We start from the raw sequence: 25,808 nt of genomic DNA, 5'->3' as shown, positions 1-25,808 counted from the left end.
TAGCGTCCAATTTCTTTCCCTCGCCGTCCGGTGGGGAAGTCGATGTGGAGGCCGCACCCCCCCGCTTTCTTCCTGGCCGCCGCGGAGACGACGGAGTCCGGGGTAGGCTGCGCCCGGAGGCACAGGGGGGCCGCGTCCGGGACCCGGTACTTCTTCTCGTACCGGTCTCTTCTAGCTGGCGTCGTGGAAGGGTTCTTGAGGAGGGCAAGGCCCTCATCCCAAATGTCGTCCAGTAGAGGCACCGCGAGGACCGTCTTCCTCTTGACCTCGCGCCGTTGATAAAGGAATCCTTCCTTTTTCTTCTCCTCAGGGCAGAGTTGGAAAAGCTCGGATGCCCTGGCGATCATGGAGTGGAACGATCCAATCTCGTCGGGCGGAGAAGCCCTGGTGGGAGGTGACGACGGTAGATCCTCGTCGTATACCTCGTCGTCCGTACCCGTCGCTGCATTGTCAGTCCCCGTATCATCCCCTCGGGTGGACGGGGAGGAGGGCTGGACGGGGCGCGACGGCTGAAAAGGAGGTGGAGGGTGAATCCTTCTTTTCTTGGGCGGGGGAGCACCCGAAGGTCCCGTTCAGGATCTCCCTACGTGAGAGGTTCCGCCGTCGGCAACGGTAGTCTCGTCCTTATCTCTGAACATAAGGACTGTATAGCCAACAAAATGGCCGCCGAGTTGTCTTGCGGCGCTGGCAGAGGGGAATCCGACGGGAATCAGGGGCCCCGTCGGCACCCTCGACGATGTCGTCGTCACCTGCGTCGAGATCCATCCCGACGGGCCGGTCTTCTTCCACGCCAAGGCCGTGGCTTAAGACCTCAATCAGCTCTTCCTCTGAGGTTGAGGCCGAATCTACGACGACGCCCTGCCCCCCCCTTTTTCTTCCCCGCCGGGGGTTTCACGGGGGTCCTATCGATGGGCACAAAAGAGGACTCCCTCCGAGGTGGCAGGGAGACTCTGAGCCCCGAGGTCGCCACCACTGGTGTAGCCTCCACAGGCTGAGCCAGGGCCGCCGCGACAGTATCGATAGAGGGCTTGGCCGGATGGATTAAGGCCTTCACCACCTTAGGTGTGCTCACCGCCTTATCCTTGAGGGGGGGGACACTGCCTCGCTCCCCCTCCGATGGGGCCTTCGAGCTCGACCGGGGCCTCTCCAGGAGCTTTGCCGGGCGCTCGCCCTTCCTCTTACCCGACCCAGAGCGTTGGCTCGTGGCTGAAGGTGCCGGGGAGGGTGCGCCCTGCCTGGCGACCGTAGAGCCCGACCGTTCGGTGCTCCCGGTGCCAGCGGACTCGCGGTGCTTGGCCTTGTGTTGGACCCCCGTCGCCGGGGCGTCCTCAAAGGTCTTAGAAGACCGCTCGGATTTCTTCCTCTTCTTCTCGCCTGACGGACTCTTCCCTTCCAGCCAGTTGGCGAGACGTTGATGGCGGTCCTTCATGGTCCGCTCCGACATGTTGCCGCAAAACGCACAGTCCTTCTCCACGTGCGTCTTGTCCTCATGCAAGCAGTAGAGACAAAAGGAGTGTTCGTCCTCCTTAAAGACGTTCTGCAGCTGGCATCCAGGGCAGATCCTGAACAGCTTTCCGGGCGTCGAGCTTCCCTTCTCCTGGGCCATGTCCGGGCCTGAGAAACTTCTGGAGTCCTCCAAAAGCGTAGCTCGACGAAATCTTCACCCTTGAGGGGCGCAGACGAATCCGACACGGGTCCCCATTAATCGGATGGAGAGTCGGTGGAGCTTGAGGCTCTTTTGACTGAAAAAAACGAAGTTTTTGAGAAAAAACTTGAAAAAATAGCACTAACGCTCGAGAGCAATAGCACGAGGATCCCAACACATGAACGTGCGGTAAAAATCTGAAGATGGCTGCCAGAGGCGGTGCTTAGGTAGAGGGCAGTCATTGGCTGTGGTCAGTATGACGCAGAGACCAGTGATTGGTTGTTACTACGAAAGACAGATCAGAAACAAAACTGATACTGGTTTTTTCTTTACCAAGGATTCCCAGCCTGACGACGGGGAATATTCATGAGCATGTGAATCCATGCCAGACCCCATGCTGGAGAACCCAGCAGACCCCCAGCTCAGAAGAAAGTTTTGAAGACTGCCAGGACCTGGCCCACTTAAGCCCCCAGTACTGATAACATGCCCCACACAGTATTTTAGTTCACACTTCCTGTTCACTGTTTTCTACAGTTATGCAAGTAGGCCACCCTACGTTGTTGTATTACTTTAACACGAGTCCCCTAGTCATTTTCTAATATTCCATCCTGTGAAAAAGGGAATTGTTGAACCATATCTGTGGTTTGTAACTAATCTGGTAATCGCACTGAGTGTGACAAAGTGGAGTCAGACATGGGATACACATAACTTGCTTCACATGCTCAACCTGCCTGCCATTAATCTGAACTCTAGACTCTAGACAAAAGTCCGGATACACGAGAGACTCAATACTCTACATTCAAAGTTCCCTGCCATGTCCCCTTCAGAAGCAGCCATTAAACCTCCATATCGTTTTAGCTCCACTACTATGAAGAGGGTAAGGGAAATACCATAAGCAGCTAGACTGACTTTTTTCACTGAGCAAACAGACCCAAATACTAACCCATGGATCTCGCAAAGTGCGGGGACAATGCACCTGACAGTCCCTGGACTAGTTGTTATCTGGTCTAGAGAAAGCCCTGATAGAGACTGATCTGCACCGGGGGGTCTGCTAGCAGTTTGGGAATATTAGCACCATCTGAGGATAACTATTTTGGAAGGTTATAGTAGATGCTGAATACCAGGGAGGCTTATTTTTATTGGCCCTAACTTTTGGGGAAAAACTCGTACAGAGTATTCTAGGGGCATTATATGCCAAATAAACTGTAAGCACCCCTGTTTGAATGATAATAGCACACTGATGGGAGAAAACCCTGGAACCCCTGGAAGGAAATGCCATGGTGGACGAGTTAGGTTCAAACAAGGCGATCCTCTCGAGATGATGCCGTTGGCACCCAACGGTTCTGCTATCCCGATGAACGTCACTGGGAGAAATGGACCTAGGTCAGAAGATTCCTGAGAAAATCCAGCCATCAGCACATTGTTATTCTCCACATGCCAGTGTGGGAACAATCATACCTAGGAAGAAAAGCCTGGAACATGCCACCATTAAAAGGGCCCTGGCACCCCCTACTGTATTTGAGAGCTGGCTCTCCACCTGCGACCAGAGTGACTGTCCTAAACAGACTTACAGAATCTGACTGTGCCACAGAAGGAGTGTCCTAAAGAGGGTTTAATGGAGTCAAGGGGGGAGTGGGCGTCTTACAAAACGTGAGACACTGAGGAAATTATCCTCAGTACTGTCTGCACTTTGGTAGTGAACACTACATAAGTTCCAGAATGTTTACACCATATTGAAATTGTATGTTCCCGTCATATTCTTGCATGGTTACTTCTTCAACTGTCAACGAGCAGACACTAATTGGCCAATGCATTTTGTACCTTCAGGTTCCTTCTTCCGGGCAATGTCTAAGAATAAAAAAAAACAGGTTCTGTAGGGATCCTAGTTTGTATCACCTTGTCTCGGTATGCCTAGTATTGATGGGAACCAACTAAAGAAAACGGGAAGAAGAAAGGGAGATCCTACCTGGTTAGAAAATGGGCCAAGTGGATCGATTGTTGTTAGTAAAAAGTGAAGAAAACAGATGATGTAAGTCATGCAAAGGAAAACATTTCATTTAAAAAATCAAAACCTGAAAATAAAAAAAGACAAATAAAAAGACAGAAATATATGAGACGTTTGACATATCGCATACATGACATGACTTTTCCAAAAAGAGATTTGTAGGTAGATCCTTATCCTCTGCAGCTGTCTCCCTCTGGAACAGCCTACCTGCCTCTCTCTGTCTTGAGCCGGACCTCCTTAAGTTCCTGGAAACTCCTCAAGACATTCCTCTTCTTTCTCGCTACCTCTCCCTTGCTAACCTACTTTCTCTTCTCACCTGCTTCCCTCTTTCATTCTCATTCCCAACCTGTTAGCTGACTGGTTGCCTGGTGCACCTCCAGAGTCTCACAGGTCCCAGGCTCCCCTGCCCGTCCTGCACTTGCCTATGGGCCTCTGCACTCTGCCTCGCATTACTGCACTCAGAATACATTCCATTAGGGTGACTCCCACTCTGCACTTAACCCATGCCCCTGCTGGACTGGGAGCACTTGCGCCCTACCCTTCCCTCGCACTTCTGTCTGCACACTTGCACAACCTTGAATGTACTAGGCTTAGCATGTTTGTCTGTTCCTGTCCTCCTCTCCCTCCCCTACCTGCCTGCATGAATAGGCGCACTGATGACCAACCCTTGTCATGTATGTGCCTCCCCCTCCCCACCATGGCACCCCCATCGCCCCCCCATTTCCTCCCACTCTATTGTCATGCACGTATACTAGTAGAAATGCCCTGGCCTAGTATGCTAGTTGTTGCTGTTTAGTTAATTCGGAATCATCAAGGCCTAAGAATGACAATGTTATCCCCTTGTTCCCTTCCCGCCTTGAAGCGCTTTGAAGCACTTCACTTGTGTATAAGCGCTTTACAAATAAACAATTGTAATTACAAAAAGCCTCAAGCAGCTGGCTGGGCACAGAACTCTGCATAAAACACATGAATAGTCTGTGCTATTTTAGCCAGATGTTCTGAATGCCTTCGCCTATGCGGCTTCCACCATTCAGTGCTGGCCCCAGGTGTACCAACGCCCTGTGTGTGATTCTTGCTCCCCCGGCCCGCCCCAACACTACAAACAAATACCAGAATTCAAAGGCGCGGTGTGATTCTTGAATAGGCGCAGGCACCGCACCTCTGTCACTCACTGTCATGTAAAGCGTCAGTAAATGACTTTCTATTAGTGAATGACTCACTAGAAAGTCATCGACTGACGCTTTACATCGGGGCGCTGCAGATAAAGGGGAATGGGAGATTGTGCTGCAGTATTTTTCATCGGAGTAGATTTCATTGAGTTTTTGCCAAACATACATGTGGGAGGAGGGTTTTGGTTAATAATAAATGTAGGGTGGATAAGGGGTGGTGCAGAGGGTCCCCTCCCCACATACATTGTTAGCAAAATCACCCATTAAAAAAATAAACGATGAAATCTACTTCGGCAAAATCACAAAGAACCAGATGAAGGGCGCCGCCAGCTCACAGAATATAAACACAGTGCACTTTTAACCAGATGAAGGGCGCCGCCAGCTCACAGAATATAAACACAGTGCACTTTTAACCAGATGAAGGGCGTCGCCAGCTCACAGAATATAAACACAGTGCACTTTTAACCAGATGAAGTGCGCCGCCAGCTCACAGAATATAAACACAGTGCACTTTTAACCAGATGAAGGGCGCCACCAGCTCACAGAATGTAAACACAGTGCACTTTTAACTGCAGCGCCCCTGTGCCACTGTACCACTTGATCAGCCCTTGAGCCGGCTCTGCCACCACCACCCCATCATTTATGATATATTATTTATAACGTGCTTAATACCCAGAGGTTTCTAAGCGCGGACCCGAACCTGTGTTGCTTCGTGTTGTCTTGCTTCCAAGGCGAGCGTGTAGCCCCTGAGCTATCCTCCCGAGACATTTGTTTTGCTTTTATGGGCTTCCAATTGCTTCAGGTCACGTTGCGCACAGCTATTATCTGTGCTCTTCCTGAACCTATATAAAAGGTGCCTAGCAATGTGTTTTTGTTCTGAGCTAGAGACCAGCGCAGTGGTCTTTCCGCACGGAGATTCTCCAACGCACACTTTTCACCCATTCTTGCAAGTCAGTGACTTCTCAACTGCCCAAATAAGGTGTAGCTGCCACGTGGTTCCATGTAATATTTGTGTCACCCAAAGCCAGTTCAGTTTTCTCGGCATTTGGGAATGTGTTCGTTTTTTTTCCCTTACAAGAATGGCTGTAGGCCTTGAAGTCATAACAAGCAAAGTGCTGTTATGACGCAAGAGCCCAGGTTCTCACACATGAAAGAGGGCGCTTGGCAGGTAGGTACACTTTCACCTGCAGGCCTTCTGCCGCTCGAGATCCCACCCTTCCGCGCTCTATCTGAAAGTGATCAAAAGGAGACGTCCTTTTGATCTCTGCCCTTAAAGGATAGTTCTGTGACTTTTTTTTTATTGTTCCTACGGTTCGGCCATGTGTTTTTAAGCATAAATCGGTAGATCGTAGAAAACTTTCCTATGGACCTTACCCGACTTTTCGTCCATTAACGCACTCGAAATCAGCCGCCATTTTGTGATAATCCTATCATTTCCCCCATCGACCTGGCTCACCTGCGTTTGCGGCACTAAATCAAATCCCCCGCCCCTGAGCCTGACATCAGCAGACGCGTATCGCCCATTTCCCAACGCCAAAGCACGTTTCGTGTCAACAATCGCTGCGCCTCAGCTAATGAAGTGTCGCCATGGAAATGGCAGGACGCCTCTTTCCTCAATAAGTATAAACACACCGTTTCACAACACACAGCAGCAGATTTTCGATTCCATTACTCTCTCTGTGTTACTTTGAGTATTCTGTGACTCGTTTCTGTGCTCTGGTCAGCTACCTTCGCCGCTTCTAGGCCTTGTGAACACCTGTACCATCTCTGTAAATTATTTTACTTTCTTTACCACACAATGGCTACAATAATGCCGTATATGTACGAGCCCGAGTACACCGAGGAGGAACTACTGGAAAGGCAAGCACGCGAAAACGATGGGGATTCGGACGGCAGTTGGGAGGACCAGTCAACAGATGAAGAGCCTGGACCATGTCGCATGGACGGCGTCTCCACCTGGTGCACGTGCAATCGGTGCGAGCTAATGCCAACTGAGGAGGAGAACTGCTGCTGCCGTGAAAATTCCGGGTGCTTGGCCTACATTTTGGAAGGCGAGCCAAGTCCGCAATGCATCACCGAGCTGCCAGAGTTCAGGGAAGCCTGCCTCTCACGGACCGTGTTGAGGATGATGATGGTGCTTATGCACGAACTTCGCGGCACTGTTCGTCCGCGTAATCCGAGTAACGAGTAAGTATACTCTGGTTGTGATGTCAGTGATGCCACTACTATTTCATGGTCGTCTCCCACATATAAAATTACATCTACATATCATTCGAACGCATGTAAATTGGTTCCATATTGTGCATTTTCTAGATAGAATTTTTTTCAAAGCAGAATGACATTTTTTACCTGAATCGACATTGATAAGAAAGTTTTGTCATTTTAATACAGTTTGCATCTTTCTTTTTCACAGGTGGTACAGGCTGGTGGCCTATCGTTGCTTCACTTGGTGGCTTCACGGGAGGCTCGGACACCGCGTTCGGAGAGTAATACCTGCCTGTGCGGTACTTGCCATTAGACAACATTTCCCCAGCGACAGTGGACAATACCGTGGATTTTCCCTGGATGTGCTGCAACCGGAACTTTACAATGTGTAATGTTTATTATTTATGTTCAATTGAAATTAAGATACAAAATAAAACCCAACATATATTTTAACAATGGTTGTTTTGATTTTTTAAATGAATCTAGTGTGTCTCCATTGAATAGTCTTCCTGTGCCTTGTCTTGTCACACCACATGTCTCCGGCCAGCATCCTCCCTCACGCTGGCCGCCCACCTTCAATCCACATAACCGTTGAACCCATATGCAGCAGACATACATATGTTATTTTGCGGGTTGGCATCAAGCCTCCCGGCCTTGCCTCCTCCCCCAAAAATACTTACCACACCACTTTGTTCAAGCGTTGGCAATAAAAGGCCGTTGGATTTTATTGATACAAAACATGGTTATAGGTAAATAATCAATATGGTTGATCATAATAAATCATCCTTTTGGGCACCGGGTACAGAGATGACCCCCTCTGGCCCGTGCCGCCTTGCCACCACAGGCCAGCCTGCTGCTGACTAACTGCCTAGGCATCCAGGGTCTCCACGGTGAACTGCACCCATATATTTTCCTGGGAGGGTGAGGTATTTATAAACTCACCCCCCTGCCTTCCATGTACTAGATCCTGCAGCCTGCCTCTTACATGCAGTTAGATGGCCTCTCCTTGGTGAGGCCCTGCGGCAAACAAGTCTTGTCTGCACGACCACCGCCCCAATCCACCCCCCGCCCTATCAAAGGCAGTTCGCACCGGGGTACTTGCGCTGGCAAGTAGAGCTGTCAGGGAGCGATAAAGGCCAAGAGGTGCCAAATACCATGTACACTTCAAAGTGGTCTATAGAGCATGGGTTGTTGTTCTCATGTCTACCTCCAGACCCCGTGTCTCCTGCCAAGCATCCCCCCTCACGCTGGACGCCCCCCTGCAAACCGCATAATGCCACGACATATTCACGTCATTCATTCACAAACACAACCCTGTTTCGAATTCATTATAACCCACTTCATATTTCTAATGAGAACTTCTTTGCGCTTTGCTAGTCAACCCGTGAAGGTGCTGGTTATCTGCTCTTCGTCTCTGTGAACTTCCGTGACCACTTCGAGCAAACTCGTCAGTTTGCAACCTGTGAACTGCTCCCTGTTCTACGACAAGAAACTACTCTGTTCCCTGCATCTAACTGTTTGTTCGTCAAGGTAAGGCCATGTACCATAATCATTTTGCGTCCAATTTTTTAATTTATATCTATTTGCTAGTAGTCATCAAATTGCATCCATGTTTTCTTTTCGTTCAAGACAGTACATGCAAGGAACTAGTCACATATTCTGAGTTTAGTCAAATTATTTTTTTAAAGTTATTCAAATACTTAACTGCATGTGAATAACGTGTAGTTCCAAGAACCAAAACGAACCTTGCATTGAACCTTTTATGTGTCATTTAATTTTTTAACACATTGGTATTCATAGAGAATTGTTGATCTTTACTTTTCAGAACTTTCCACAATGCCTGCCTGTTCCATTGGCGGTTGCCCTTCGAAGACCCATAAAAAATCGGAAGGTACTATAATGCATGTTTTCCCTAAGACAATAGATCAGATAAGAGAATGGGTCCGATATTGCGGATATCCACCGTCTGAGCTTGAAAGTAGAGTCCTAGAAGTCTTTGCGGACAAGAGGGGTGATCGATACCGCATCTGCAGCAGGCACTTTAGCTCAGACATGTACTCCACATCATTGCTAATAAAGAAGAACACACCGCGAGCGAAGCGAAAAATTGCTCTCAACCGCTATTCCCACTCTATTCGTCCACATCCCTCCACTGGTGAGTCAAGTTTACGGATTTAGCTCTCGGCCTTGCGGTAGTGTGTAGCATTAGCTCACAATAATTTCCCCATTTATGTATCCACTCAATATGAAGGCGGAAGATTCTCCATCCGTGTCGTTATTGCAGTCATCAGCCACTTCAAGCGCCTATCGGGTAATCTTACTTAGCTATTCTGCCACTGACTTGTTTTAGGCATGTAAATCAATAGTTTTAATTTATCGTGTAATTATTTTACCTAATGGTACACCCTAGTACTCGTCCTCTAGTCTTTATTTTCAGTTATAATTATTGTTATCCAAAATAATGCAAGTACTGTCTTTCAGGGAGATGCTGAGGAGTCCAACGCATTGACGACAACCGTTGATGTCACTCAGATGCTCGAGGTACGTTTCCGGACAGCTCCATCGATGGAGATCATCAGATCTTGCATTCTTGTAGCGTGATTGTTACACACGTTTCTTTCGTTTTTAGCCATTGATATGTCCTTCTGTCGTCGCCCTCCTCTGTGTCTTCTTTTTTCAATATTGTGTTCATTACTAATGAAAGTCCTATGTTTCAGGGAGTCGATGGAGCATTAGTCCAAGGAGAAGGGGGAGCATGCAGTTACGGGTCGGCGCAATGTTCTACAAGAACATCACCCCTAGTAGTTGATGCAGATCTCTGGGTGGTGACACTTCCAACGATCGAGCAAATCGAATCATATTTAGATATCCATTACTTATTTTAGACAACTGATCATTTGTGCAGGTCTATTTAGATGAGCCGTTGACGCCTGCACAAAGTTTATGTTCTTTTTAACAAAATAGAAAACCATACTAATGCAATTACTGTGTTTCAGGGAGTTGCTGAAGCGTCATCTTCAATAATATCATCTATGCGGAGCCCGAGGTATGGATCTTGACAGTTCCATCTAACTAGATCAACAATGCGTGAATAATTGTCGTTTGAATGTTCTACACAATGCGTTCATTCGTGTTTTGCTATTGAGATGTACGTAGGTATTGGTCCCCAAGTACATTTTGTGTTTTCAATATTATTATACATACTAATGAAAGTTCTATGTTTCAGGGAGTCGATGGAGCGTCAGTGCGTGATGGATGTGATTATCATGAAAATATAGTCGTTGCAGCGCAAGAGGAAGTGGAGACATGCACACACGAGTCGGAGCAACAGCGTCCTGATGTTGAAGTTCGAGGCAAGAAAGTTTCAAAGAAAAGAAAGCAAAAGAAGGTTAGTGTCCTGGTCACTATATTATGTTGTTTTTCACTGTTAATAGTTCAATACTGTAAATTGTGTTTGAACTGAACATCCCTTTTCCAATCTGTCCTCTAGTTGCGAGTGGGTGTACGAACTAGATCTACACAGACAGTGAAGCGAACGAGAGATGTTGCTTGTCAAACCTTTTGGCAGGGACTTGAGACTGGAGATGCATCGTGCCAATGGGAAGAATATGAAGTGATTGACAACGGAGCTATACCACCACCAGCCATTGATAGTGAATGTCCTCCTGGTAGTTCGGATGCAGTCGGAGATCAATTCACAGAATCCACACCCGCAAAAACTAAGACCGCGAGAAAGTTGAAGAAATTGTTTTATTCACCCATCGCCGGAGAAGGAACAGATGTTGCAATGGAAGAGAATGAAGTGGACGACAATGAAACACCATCAATATCACTGAACATAGCGGAAGACGATATCAGAGATTCTACCTTTCATGTGAGTGACATGTCCTCAACGTTACAGGCCGAACCAGCTGGGATGCAGAGTGACAGTATAAGGAAAGAGGCCAAATTCATTGTATTCGATAGTTGTTTGATTGATATTATTATTAGGATGAAATGTGGGCATTCGGTTGGTGGGGAAGTATGTGGGGAGCCATTGATTAATGTGACTCGTGCAATTCGAGGCACTAACCTTAAAATACATGCCACCTGTACAAAATATCATCCTTTCTCATGGTCTGCACAACCCATGCTGGGGCAACTGCCAGCAGGCAATCTACTTTGTGCAGCGGCCGCACTTTTTAGTGGTTCAAGTTTTAAAAAGTTAGAGTATTTCTTTCAGTTTGTGGGAATCCATTTCATTGCGAAAACTCAGTTCTACAAATACCAAATCGATTATCTATTTCCAGCCATTAGCGAAGCATGGAGAATGGAAAAAATGTCTATTGATAGTACATTCGCGGGCAAACGGTTCAGGCTAGCCGGTGATGGACAGTGCGACAGCCCAGGATTCTCAGCCAAGTACTGCACCTACCACTTTCAGGACATGGAAAGTAAGAAAATTGTGAGTTTGGTGGTCGTGCAGGTGTCACAAAGTACATCCTCAGTGGCCATGGAGAAAGTTGGCTTTGTAGCATCATTGCAAGAACTACAATCGCGGGGAATGGTGATCGACCTGATAGCCACGGACAGACACGTTTCAATTGCCAAGACAATGAGAGAAGAGTACAAAAATATAAATCACCAATTTGACGTATGGCATCTTGCAAAAACAATCAATAAAAAAATGTCGGCTGCAGGTAAAAAAAAAAGATATGCAAGGTATTTCACAGTGGTCCAAGTCAATCAGCAACCATCTTTGGTGGAGCTCAAAAACATGTGGAGGGTCGTTGGAAATTCTACTGGAAAAATGGCGGTCAGTAATGCTACACTGTAGCAACGTTCACCGCTGGACCACAAACCAACATTTCCACAATTGTGAACATGGCCATTTGTCCACAGAGGAGGCACGGAAGAAGAAGTGGTTGATTCCTTCATCACCCACTCACAAAGCCATTGAAAAGATTGTATTTGATAAAACTATAACAAGAGATTTGAGGGGACTCACGGAATTCTGCCACACAGGAGATTTGGAGGTGTTCCACAATATGTGCCTAAAGTACAGGCCAAAACGATTGCATTTTGGCATGGAGGGCATGATAAATCGGACTCTTCTAGCGGTCTTGGCACATAACCATAATGTTGGCCGTCAACAAAGTAGGACGACCGGAACTTTAGGGACGCTTCGCTACAATAAGGCCTTCACTAAAAGAAGTAAACAATGGGTGATCAAACCAGTGTTTCAGGATATGCAATATGAGTTTATTGAGATACTTATTGTTGATGTCCTAGATAGGCACATACATGGAGTTGTGAACGAACCTGTGCAGGGGACAACTGCATTGCCACCCAACATTGCCTCTGTTCCATGTCCACCTAAAGCAGAGCTCATTGAGAAATACACATCACGGTTTAAATGATTGTAATTTCATTGTCTGTTCTCTCGAGTCTCCTCATGTTGCAGGCCCATTGAATATGTGTATCTATGTAATGTGTAAATAAAAGTGATTGCTCAGTGTACATGCAATGTGTCTCTCCACCGTTGCCCCTCCCTTCACCGTGCAGTTGTGCGAACCACCCGGGTGTCACCTGTGACTTTGCTCTGGAGTCTCCTCATGTCGCAGGCCCATTGAATATGTGTAGCTATGTATTGTGTAAATAAAAGTGATTGCTCAGTGTACATGCAATGTGTCTATCCAACCTTGTTCATTTGCGCATTAAATTAAACCAAACAGTAATATAAATCATTTTTCAAAAAATATAGAATGTCTCCGTATTTATGGTTCTCTGGGGCTGCAAATGCACGCAGACAAAATGCAAAGATGGAGTGTAAATTTCAAGTCCTGTGAGATGGCCTTACACTGAATGTAGCTAACTAGGAATGTGTGCTCGTTCAAAGTGAAGGTCAGCTGCTTTGATTTTTTGCTCGGGTGCCGGAATGGCCCACGACTCAGTATAAGGTTCTATTGTTATTTGACCTTGACAGGCCGGGACCATCCCGAAAGACTTCTTTTTGGGGGTGTGGTGCAATAACGTAAACGATAATGAATATAATTTCAGAAACGAAAGCCATTTAATGTTCGTTCATTAGAAGAAATAACGTCGGCATAGAAGGAGTGGTATTTCGGGGCTGCCCTACGCACAGACACAATGGAAAATGCAAATATAATGTAAGTAACTCTTTAGATGAGTTTATACCGCAATTTAATTACTATACAGTAGCTTTAAAGACGGGTTAAGTTGTACTTGTTCGTTCTATGTGGCATATTGTTTTGTACCGCGCACTATCTTGAGGAGAACCATCTCCTTTTACGGAAGCACCTCAAAACCTTCCTCTTTGCTTCTGCTTTCTCTCTCCCTCTCCCCTGCTACAACTGGTCCACTGTCTGCGACCTCGGTCCTGGGCCCTTCCACTCTCCACCTGCACTGCCTCCCTGTCAACCCCTGTTGTGTATAGGCGCGTTGCAAATGCCATATTATATCATATCAGTGACGAAGTGGTCCACTGGCGCTCAGGCGGCTCTGTAAAAGGCGGAGGAGAGGGGGTGGGTTACTGGAAATGACGTATAATACCCAGTTGCACTGTCCTAGCTATGAAATAATTTTCCGACCTAATATATAAAATGAATAATTTTAATAAAGATCTGATGGTGAGACTAATTTCATTTTTTATGTTTTTAAAACAGGTACATCCTTCATTATTGTATGTGTCACGAGTACCAGACACCGGCGGATGGCTTTTACAACCGCCAGTTGCTTCTCCGCGTGAACAACGTTACCACCCTGACCATTTTATGGGACGATCGCCAAGTACAAGTATGCCCTTACGCGGTACTAATGGCTAGATGCAACATACATACCGTTGTGGTGGCCTAGTGCCTCGTTGTTGGAACAGCCATGCGATTATCAGTGCGACCGAAGAGCTTATTTTATCGTAAACCAACACCCTGTGTACTGCACACGAACATCGCTTGCCTCAAGACTAACTATTTTGGATCGAGAGAAAAGAAAAATGCAAATCGCTGAATATTCTCTAAACATTTGATGTCAAATAAATGTACTTTACCAAATTTACAATCTTGCGGTTTGATTTAAAAGTACAGTTTCATATTCCGAATTGTGGCACGCTGTGTTGTGAGCTGATCTGTGTTGGTTTCCGGGTTCTGTGTGGAGTCGCGTAGAAGACGCCTGGGCGCGTTTGCCTACGCAGCACAGTCACGTCACGGATAGAGGCGGGGAATATGAATGTTTTGATAAAGTCTGTTTCAGGGGCGGGGGATATGATTTAGTGCCGCAAACGCAGGTGAGCCAGGTCGATGGGGGGAAATGATAGGATTATCACAAAATGGCGGCTGATTTCGAGTGCGTTAATGGACGAAAAGTCGGGTAAGGTCCATAGGAAAGTTTTCTACGATCTACCGATTTATGCTTAAAAACACATGGCCGAACCGTAGGAACAATAAAAAAAAAGTCCCGGAACTATCCTTTAAGTCCTGCTGCAGATCAAATCCCAGAAGTGCAGCCAAAAGGCAATTCAGAACCAGGGGGTGGCCTCGAAAAGGACAAGAAGGCAGCCAGCGCTCAGTGTGTCCGTCTATGGCATTTTAATGGCATCCCACTTTCCATTGTGCAGTGGAGTAACTTTGCTGAAAATGTTGGGGTGTTAGGGGTGGGGGCATGACATCTAAAGGAAAGGGGCCCTGGCCAAATGAGGGGGACAAAATGGTGTGCCACGAAAGTTGCGGGGGACAAGCACCCTTGTCCCTCCTTGAAAATGATGCCCACGCCACTGCGAGCGTAAAGATTGGATAATTATTGCGTAGGAGCATGTTCGAAACAGTGTTTAACTAAACATAACATTTGGGCCACACCAGACACTCCCATATATATCAGAAGGGATATATGCAAGTGCTTTGTTGTGTAGTCTGTCACTGTGATTGTGTGTGTCCCTTTGTGTGTCTCAGTTAGAGAGCTATTTTGGAAAGACACGTGAATACCACATAAAGGACCGCGCATGCGTACACCTGCTCGAAAGCAAGCTCCTCATTACAATGTTGATTGTTTTATGAATGGGGGGTATTTTCTGCACATAAAACTGTGTGGACCTAGATTTTTGTTATGTTTTACATCCATTTGTGAAAAACAGTCGTAAATACAGCATCCCGTGTCCATTTACAAGCATCTCCATGGATTTCGTTGGTTGTTGCAGGTGCTGCAGTATAATTTCTGTTTGGAGTGGATGGGGTGTATGTGGCCCTTACGCTCCACTACCCCGCCCAGTATAGAAACGACGTGAATATCACACATATCACCCAGGCACCAGTGGCACCTGTTGAATTTTGAAACTGGAGAGGCTTTTGCCTAATATGCAGGAGTGACTGAGCGCAGCGAGAGAGCCTGTAACAAGCAAAGGCGGTTCCAGGGGCCTTCTTCTGCTAAGACATTTTTTTAAATAATGGGTTAAAATCAAGGTCGGATTGGCCATTGGCCGGCCCGAAATCATGTGTAGTCCGTGGGGGCCGGTTTTTGCCTGCGCCTGGGCCGGTTTAAAAACAAAACAAAAAGTTTCCATTTGTTTTTAAAACAAACAAAAAGCACCTGCAACGGCATAATTCATCAAAGCAAGGTAACACATATTGTCTTGCTTTGATGATATTGATTTACATGCATGATGTGTGCATCATAACTTATGATGCATGCATCATTCACATGCTGCTGCAGCATGTGGCCAACTTTGCACCAGACCTGCGGATGAACTTAACTGGTCTGCTGTTAAATCTCAGTTAATGGTATGCATTACAGAATATTTGCTCATTTTACTATAGCTGATACGACAGCTCAGTGGGTTGAGCGCTCGCTTCTACGATGTGTGTGTGTGATCTGCTTGCTTTCACAGTAATTTGACAATGGAGCTATACACACAGATATTAATGACACATATGGTGATCCATTCTTGTATGAAATGTACATCACATTAGTGAAATCATAACCATATTTTTCGTAGTGTACTTAGGAACACTTCTATTTGATGTCACTTCCTGTTTTGTCAAGGGGTGAAAGGTCATGTTTCATTGCTTCCCAGGATGTCACTTTCGGGTGGGGTCATATTACACTTCTGGTGATGTCATGAGAGGTCAAGGGTCATGAAGCGAGGGGTGGGCCACTTTTTCTTGGGTGTCCGGGCCTATTTCTTGTACCAGTCTGACCCTGGTTAAAATGGTGCATTTTACAGCACTTTCTGTGAAAAATTGGATAAAAAGCCACAGTTTGCAATGAATTTTGTATGGTAGCACATGAACAAACCCAATAGATGCAAGTGACCAACAGTGCACAAGACCATTTTCCAATGCATTTCCATTATGCCTTTGCCAACAACATATGCTAGTATATAAAACATGTTCATGCTGGCTGTGGCCTTACATGTACATACATGTTACACCAATATATGCTTGTATTTACATATAATTAAAAAAGGGCCATGCCAAAAAAAGAAAGTGCATCCAGACTGGCTATACCAAGATAGGCCAGCATAACAAGTAATTACCCTTATCAAGGTTGCTTTGCCCGCTGATGCACAGTAACTGTGCATCAAGGGTCATTGGATGTAGGCCAGTGACAACACTTGTCATGTTTACTTTACTCTTGATGCATAGTAACTGTGCATCAAGGGAAAAGCAGAGTCAAGTGATATTATGTGACTAGACTGGCCTTCTTTCAATGCAGAACAATCTAGTCAAGTAATAACACTTGAAATGTTTGCTCTACCCTTGATGCACAGTAACTGTTTGGGCATCAAGTGTAAAGCAAAGACAAGTGTTACTACGTGGTTCGACTAGCCTACATTCAGGCAGCGTGTAAGACAGTGAGCATGTTCACATTGTGGTTCTCTGAAACATGAACATACTGACTGACAGGAGAGGCCTCTTATCCTCTCAGGCAGTGTCTACACTGCTGGCCTAACAATGAGAGCCAGCAGGGCCAGTCTTCCGATGCCCTGTCGACTCTCATTATTGGTGGCTACTTTTGTTTCGGAGCAAAAAAAAGCATAGTGGGAGACGCTCCACTGCTGAGAGGTACGTAGCACAGTCCCCCGTAAAAATAAAGCATGCAGGGGACTGTGCTGCTTGTCACACATGCAAGGTAGTGGCCTGCCACTTAGGTGGAGGATGGCTCCCACCCACCCATAGTGGCGTGCCACCACTGTCAGGCACCATGAAGTATAGGCCTATGTGAGTTTGTCTTTGCCTCTTTCTGTGGGTGCCTGTCACTCTATCAATCAGTAGGAGTCCTCCTCTTTATGTGCTTTGCCACACTGTGGGAAGAGAGAATAAATAATAATCATTCGCTCCATTCAGAATACGGACTAATAGGTGCATAAAACATTAATTACTTGTGACTTCCCGTGTATCAGTTAAAACTTATATTTACATTGTGGATTAAAATTATAACTGTTTAGTTTATAATATACAGTTCACGGTGTTCTGAAAATGTATGGGAATATATTTAAGAAGCATCAGCTGTAATGCCTGGGTGGGATCCTTTCAGCAAACTCTGCATTTCTTCATTCCTGTGGCTTACTCCCTTTCCGGAAATAGGTAACTGGCATTGCACAATATTTGGGAAAGAAATTGGACGGAAACATTTATCAGCTCTGACTAAATAAGCATCAAGCACTCTTTTGTTTATGAGAGAACTATGTCAAAAGGCAACAGCAGCTAATCATAAACACTGAGGAATAAAGGTGTGAGCAATATAGCAGCAGTGGACAGCTGCTTGTGAATCCTAGTAGAGCATATCAAATTCTCACAATGGTGTCCCGATCAAGATCTACTGTAAGGATATACATTATACAGTGACCTTGCCAACCAGCATAGGCAATACCAGACCATGCCTGGTTATGTAGAGAGATTCCCTAACCCTACGTATTGCTTGGTGTTCCTTCAATTGACGTTGAACCTACTAGGGACCCTTCACAGATTGGGTCCAATTTGTCGAATTAAGAGAACGGACCAATACTGTAGATTGTCTAAGATCGTGAATAGCCTAGAGATGCTTAAGCATTGGGTAACTTGTTAGGAAATTGCAATTTAGTAGATTTGTAGCACTCAAGGAAGATAATGAAAGTGAATGGTTCTGGAATGGACTGCTGATGAGGGGGTTAACTTTACAATACTAATGATAGCGTTGGTTAAGGTTTTAGTTGCGATTCATAAAATAGTGGGCGAACTTGTATATATGAATTGAGTGGTTGTAAGCTTTAGTTGATGCCATGAATTTTCTTTTAACTGACTTTAATGTATAATGAATGGTGTAACGACGTTATTAATGAATTGTGTGTTTTGTAATTACTATTTAATATGTGTCACATGTGTTAAAGTCTTCTAAACTAAAAACACAATTAACAAATAGAAATAGCAGCAGTAACTTTTAATCAGATTGTCACGTTTACTAACATTGCTGTGTTGAAACGTTTCCAGAAAGTTTAATTTTCATGGGGTCATTTGTTGCTCTGAAGCACTGAAGGTTACTTCTGGTGTGCTACGAGTCCCATTTAACTTAAAACATAAGACACAAAAATTGGCATAACCTAATGTAGCGTAACATAGCACAATATAGCAAAGACTTAAAATACATCACGTCATGTAACGTGACACAAGATAATGGTGTGTGACATTATGTCATTGTGACCAACACTACAGTGGCCATAAGACTGGGACGTAATGCCTCTCTCACTGACCCACTTGATACACATATCTTAAAACGGGGCTGCGTGTCGGCCCCAACACTATTCAACTTATATTTGGCGGATTTGACTGCCAAGCTGGAGTCTAGGAAAGTATATTCGCAGTGCTTGGCCACCACTAAAGTCCAATGGCTAGGATATGTAGACGACCTGATCTTATTGGATCTTGCATCAAATTGCAGTTGGACCTAATATCAAGTTAGGCTAATGAATATGGCCTGATAATAAATAATAGTAAGCGCAAGATCATACGTTTCAACTCTACTCACATTCCTATTAGGACTAATATTAAATGGATGCTGAATGGTCTGGAACTTAATATAGTTCCCCTTTATAAATATCTGGTCGTTACTATTGATCAGGAACTTAACTAGCGCAAGCACTTTAAGAATGCCAAGCAGATGATATTGCAGCACTTGGCTGCGGCCAGAGTGTTTGTTCCACAGAACTGTCGATTTGTCTTGAGTTACTTAAGTGAGTTGTATGAAATGAAAATTGTAGCAGGCATGCTTTATTCTGCTGAAATATAGGGTCCTTCAAAAATGATTGCACTGATAAGATTGGATGCTAGCTCCATAAATAAGTGATTGGGTTACCCAGGAGTTTACCTGCAGAATATCTAAAGGTAGAATTGGGATATGCTGGAGTATGTTTCTTGATCACACAAAGAAGGCTTAATTTGTATATGAAATTGATAATGGCTTCTCCTACCACTTTGATGAACCATATTGGTCAGAGCAAAGGGGCGGAACATGCTTGCTTTTCAGAACTAACTATATATCACCTAATAAAGGACGGGTAGCACCGGGGCAAATGTTTAAATATTAATCTTACCCAGGAAGGTACTGGTCTGATGAAGGTATATATCAAAAAAGACATAAGGATTTTGGCTTACAAACAAAATTGTGTAGATCTAGGCAGGAAAAGCAACAACACAGTCTTTCTTATGTATACGTCTGATTCATATATGATGATTGGGCATGTAGCTGAATTCCCCAACCCTCACATCAGACGTAATTACACGTGATTTAAATTTAATGTAGTCAGCACTATGGAACAAATTGGAGCATCGACTAATATTGAATGAAAATTGCGAAGGTTGTCGTCTATGGTCTGGACGGTCTCACATCAAAACATCAAATGAGATTACTGCGATTCCCAGAATATGGGCTTTTTTAAATTACATTTTAGCAAAAATATAGATGGGGGTTGGGTTGGGGTTCTAATTAAGGTGGGGGATGTGGAGGTGGTGCCGGGGGTCTCGCCCTGCACATAGTGGGTTCTATGTGATTCCATTGAGCTTTTTTCATCACAGAAGAATTAATAAACTTTATGTTTTCGTTTAGGACATTTTACCACAAATGTATGTGGGGGGAGGCCCCCCCGCCGCAGCCCTCCCCACACCACCTCCACCTTTTTACTACCCTAACCAACCCCCCACATACATTTGCAGCAAAACCTGATGAAAAAAATGCGATGAATCAACGAAATTCTCCTTCGATAGAAAATGCAGCAATGGAACCTCCTTATCCCCATATGGTGGAGGGGAAATAGGATAAAAGAAAAAAAACGATGTTCTGGGGCTCGCAGTAAAAAGTTTGATATTTTGAGGTAGATCCCTGTGGACACATGGTTGAAACTGCTAAACATTTAATGATTGAATGTAATAAGCTGAACTCACCATGGAACAGTACCTATGTGCATATGGCAACGGATGAAGAACTGTGGCGATGTCTAATGATTGGTAAAGTCTACAATTTTGATATATCATTTTATGTGTTTGTTTTGAAATTGGTAAAAAGCTATTAATGGTTTGACTGATGTGTTTCTATCTTAAAATGATTTATGGTCCTTAATAATCATATTTAAAGGTAAATTAGGTTGATCTTATATTTATAGTTCGTATTCAATGCTGAAGATTGTTTTTTTAACGTATTGTATTTATAAAAAGCTATTCAAATATAGCTATATTATATCAATAAAAAAGGCATTGCAAGAATGTGAGTTTTGCAATAAGGCAATTTTTCTTCTAGTGCTCATTGTGCTTGCACTGGGGAAAGGTTTCAGTAACATTGCCCTTGATCTTTTTTTCTTGTTTTAAATGGGTATGTGTGTATGGTTTCTGTAAACGTGTATACAACTATTCTATAAATCTGAGTAGACTTACTTGACTTAACTAGTTGGCTGTGAACAAGGCGCAGGCTACGGTTGTTCAAACAGTAATTATAATGGGAATGTAATGTGATGCGGGAACATAGAACACACACAGTAATTTTGTGAGGAACGTAATGTGATGTTGGAACACAGAATACCTAACAAATCATTCTGTGATTAGTGTTACATGAAGAAATATTTTTCGGAATCAAACATCTGCAATTTCATAATAATGTCGACAATTACTTTGGTCTAATACACAAATGAGTTTATAGATTGCCTTCCAGAAAAGGAGAAAACGATTCCCTCCTCTAGTAAATCAAGATGGGCAATGTCAAAAAGAGAGTGAGAGCACTGATGTCCAAGGTGACCATGCATGAGTCAAAGGTCTTTTGAGTGTTGTGAGGAGTATATTTTATCTAGAAGCCATTGCAGGTTTTCATGGAGTCATCAGTCTGTGATTGGTCTGTGCTACCTCAGGGGATTAGTCTCAATAGTTCAGTTATGGCCTGTGGAATGACTGCAGGGAAGGATAGTCACTTGGACAAATTGCCTGGCAATGCATGATTGGGTGCATAATTGAATTTACTAGCAATCCACATAAAAGACACCCCCTGAATGCCTGTTGCTGGGTAGGAGAAATTGACACACCAGCAGAATGTTTAGCTGCATGGGGGTTTCCCTTTATAAAGTGGCAAGCCGATTTTGGTTGCCTAATCTGCTACAAAGATGGTAGAGGCCTACAATTTGGAGGATCATTCATAGCTTCCTCTGGAAGATACCATCCAAATGCAGCTGGCATGCATAGAACTCAATGTATTCTAACTTTCACAATGGCTTTTTTGAAGAAAAAAAACAGAAATGGCTTTGAAAGTGAACAAGCAGTTTGCAATTACATAATTGTATGAACCCAGCCATATCGTGGAAGTTTATAATAAATAAATATAAGGCATGTCTAGGTATTGACATTATGACTGCTGGGATTATACAAGCATACAACCCCAAGCAATTGATGTCATTGTTTTGTTAGTCTGGCGGACAGTGACTAATTCCTGTCAGTGCCTGCGCGCATTCAGTTTGTCTAGGCCCAGTTTCAACCATAACAACCATTTGGTTATAGCCAGGAAACCCTCCTTTTTATCCCACTTAGAAAGTTTAGCACCTCCTCTGGGGAGCAGGAAGTCTCCCTTGGTGGTTAGCTGGGAACCAAAGCGTCAAAGACAGCTATGCCAGTACAATCGATAAGTCCCACCGGGATGCTGATTGCTGGAGGCCTTTTGGTGTATGACGGCAGAAACATGGGTGGAGTTAGAGTCGCTCAGAATAGAGGCTTCAGCAACAGAGGTGTCTCACCATCATGGTTATTTCTAGGGTTCCCAAACGTCCTGTTGCCATCTGCTGCAGTCAAAGTACTCTGGGTATGACATCAGCAGGCAAAGGACACTTGTTACGGCAGCCAGTTTGGACCCTTGACAAACGTCTTCATCTGGACTAATCCGCTGCAGCATTGTTGCCTACATAAAGGGGCGGGGGGTGGCACTTCCCTTAGTAGATTCATCTTAAGACATTCAGAAGAAGAAGGATGTGCTGCTGTCTGGTTGTGAGCATACTCCATTCAAAAGTCCTCTGCCGGAGAGGTGAAGATCAGAAACTACAAGTAAACTTTCCTCTACCACTCCAGAGGACTGATTGGGATGAAGGCTGAGTGGACAGGCCCCTCTGCTCCTTGAACACTAGAACCAGGCCTACTCACTGGGGGTGGGAGCTCCCTGCAGCTGCTCTCTGGCAATCTTCCTGGCCTGGAGGGGCAGAACACTGAAGACCCTGCAGTGAGTCTCTGAGCAAACCCAGATGTCAAGCAACTGCCATGGGCTCTGGTTCCCACCTCAAACCTCTTGTGACCTACACCGATCCAGACAACATCGCCCTTTCTCAAGCTTTTTCGTACCAAGTGCCTTTGGAATTTGGACTGCACTGCATGTTGGACCCAGCCTATCCGCTCACCAACCCCACAATGAAGCTGAAACCTCGGGCAGCTCTGAGAAATCCCCCACAAGACTCTTGATCCCCAGAAAAAGAACTAAAGGTATTTGAAGTGCTCCTGTCCCTGTGTCCTGCCTAAAAGGGCTGCACTGACGTGTCCACTCTCTACCTTTTAAAAGACACCTTCATTGAACTTGAACACTTGCTGCTGAAATTCTTGCCTGTCTGCCCCCTGTCTTCAAACTCACAGGTCCCCTTTATTCCAAAGATTGCATTCTCCGTGTTTCCCTTAAGAGGGAGGGGTTATTAGTGTTTGTATTAGTTGTGTATTGTTAGTTTAATTCAAGTTTTGTATTTTTATGGAAACTTGATTGGACATTTCCTTTATTTTGTTACCATGATACTATTGCTGGTGTGTATGCTTATGTGCTAGATCACATCCCTTCTGAAGAGGATAGCCTGCACTGCCCCAAGAGATGAAAGAGGTATACCATTCATGTTGTGCCTTGTTTCACCTGTGTGACTGGGCTCACTGCTGGTTTTGCAGAATTGTGGGGCTTTAGTCACTTCTCATTCCTGTACTCCTGCAGAGTAGTAGTTATTTTGTTACACTCCCAACTATTTAAATTCAATATTCTGGGAAAGACAAGACCCATTGCAAATCTAAAAAAAAACAATAATCTACATGCACTGATGAAATAATACTAAATTACATCTGAAAAATAAACAGTTACACAACACTGCTACAAGTACCTTTGAACTCTGAGGTATCTCCTCCCAATGCCTTATCGAGTTTTGACATCTTGATGTAGTACAGGACCAAAGTTTGTCTTTTTATGGATCTGGTTTGACATCACTTGCAGTTTTGTGAGTCACCTACTTCTTTCAAAAATTGCTCCTAGCACTTTGAGGAATAATTGTTGTTAATGATTCTCCGCTGATCTGATGAAGGACCACATTAAACCTTTTCTGCATATTGGGCCGAAACAACTGTCGATATTTTCAAGGAATTTTAGATGTCTTATTCTGAAAATATTTCCTTACACAGCACTGTTTGCAGAAGGCTTTGTTAAGTGTTCTATTTTCCTACATAGCAATCTGGCTCTAATAAAACTGTCTGTTTCTGCATCATGATCTCCACCTTGGACACAAGACAATAGATTCAAATACTGTTACGCCTCACGATGCTTTGCTTTGATAAGAAACAAAGGTAATTAAATATTTCCAATACATATATGTTTAAACTTGGTTTTGCTTCTGAAGATTAATAATTCAAGCTTAGTTATCCGTGAGTAAGAGCAGGTTTGAATAGCCATTTACATTTAGCAAGTCACATATCATAAAAACAACCTAGCATCATGTCCTGCCATAAAACATAACATAGCCATAGTTGTCAACAGATGCCTTGCAATCATATTAGATTAGCCCAGTCACTGCTTTTTCACCAACCTCGATTGCATGCTGCATCTTGTTGGACCATACTTTCAATGGAAAAAGGAACCCTACAAGAACCATTGTATAAAGTGCTGGTAGCTAAAATGTCAGAAAAGTCTAAAGGTGATCCAGAAAATGGTGGGCAAGTTGGCATCTCTTATCATAGTTGTGCATCACCTCGCACTATTTAACATAACCTATTGATTGTATTTGAACTCAGTGATAGGCTACAGGCTACAAAGGTTAGTGTTTTCTTTCGATCCATTTAAGAAAAATGTAATAAACAAAAACAGCATAATCTCCTCCCAAATATATCTGTATTCACTCTCCAAGAAAATGTTATCGATAAAGTCACAGGATTATAGTCATCCTGGGACTCAGACATAGTACATTAAAGTAGTTCATACTCAGCAATACACCAGCCCATCGCAACCTGGACCTGACATATTGCATATTTTGCAATAGCGGTTTCTCCTATTTTGTTAGAGAACGAAAACTACTGCGATAATAAAACCTTGCAATAGGACTTCCAAGATGGGTAAAATAATGCCAGAGACACAGCAATGAGGAAATCAAGGCTTAGTCACCTAAGAGAAGAAAATAAATTATGATTTTTTAAATGAAAGGCATTTGGAGCACTCATTAAATTCTATTATCCTGGTCTTGTGGTACTACATTACATTTTGAGATTCCATAACGCAGAATATCCTTAGGCTCTTTATCACCATCTGGAGGCTTGTTACAGCAACATAACCTGAAATTCAATAACACATTCTAAAGCCCAATATTCCAATACACAATACCCAAAAACAAAAGATATCCTGAGGCTCAATTGTACAGTATAGTCTGTGACTCAGTGCCACATTCCGAGGTTCAGTACCAGAGTATATGCACTCAGAAACAATCATACAGCATCTTCTTAGACTTGATAAGAGAACAATCCTGAGACTCAGTAGCACAATACACCTTGAGATGTAATATCACATTATACCATGAGACTCAGTACCAGAGTATATCTTGTGGTTAGACACCACAGTATATCCTGAAGCTCAGTACCACAATATATACTGAGATTCAATAACACAGAATATCCTGATGCTCAATACCAAGGCACACCCTGAGACTAATCGCCCAGACTCTCATTGCAGAAACCTCTTGCTACTTAGGGTAACACATAGCCCCTGAACACCTTTTTTCCATTCCCTTTGTCCCCTTACTCCTAATACATACCTGAAAATAACTACCACGTTCTTTTTATGTTATCATAGGGTGTGGGATTTGCTTGTATGTGGTTTCTTCTGCAAATCAGCAAAACGGTCTTAAACACAAAGGGACTCATTTTAGACAGGCCCTGCCACCAAATTTTCATCATTTGCAAGGCAGAGTGCAAAAGGGGAGGTCAAAAGGTGATGTACACATTTGTGTGCTGCCTTTTCCCCGCCTCTTTTGCACTCTGCCGTGCAAAATGAGTAAAAGATGAATGCCATCTAT

At 44.2% G+C, this 25,808-nt stretch overlaps 1 protein-coding gene across 4 annotated transcripts in view; it reads right to left on the bottom strand.

Moving 5' to 3' along the window:
- Positions 1–25,808, bottom strand: part of SLC16A14 (solute carrier family 16 member 14) — a 374,898-nt gene that overhangs the window by 248,479 nt on the left and 100,611 nt on the right. The window lies entirely within an intron of this gene.

This window comes from Ambystoma mexicanum, chromosome 10 (assembly GCF_040938575.1).
Source record: "Ambystoma mexicanum isolate Mex_15411 chromosome 10, UKY_AmexF1_1, whole genome shotgun sequence".
Taxonomy (NCBI): domain Eukaryota; kingdom Metazoa; phylum Chordata; class Amphibia; order Caudata; family Ambystomatidae; genus Ambystoma; species Ambystoma mexicanum.
This window is presented reverse-complemented; position numbering and strand designations above follow the sequence as displayed.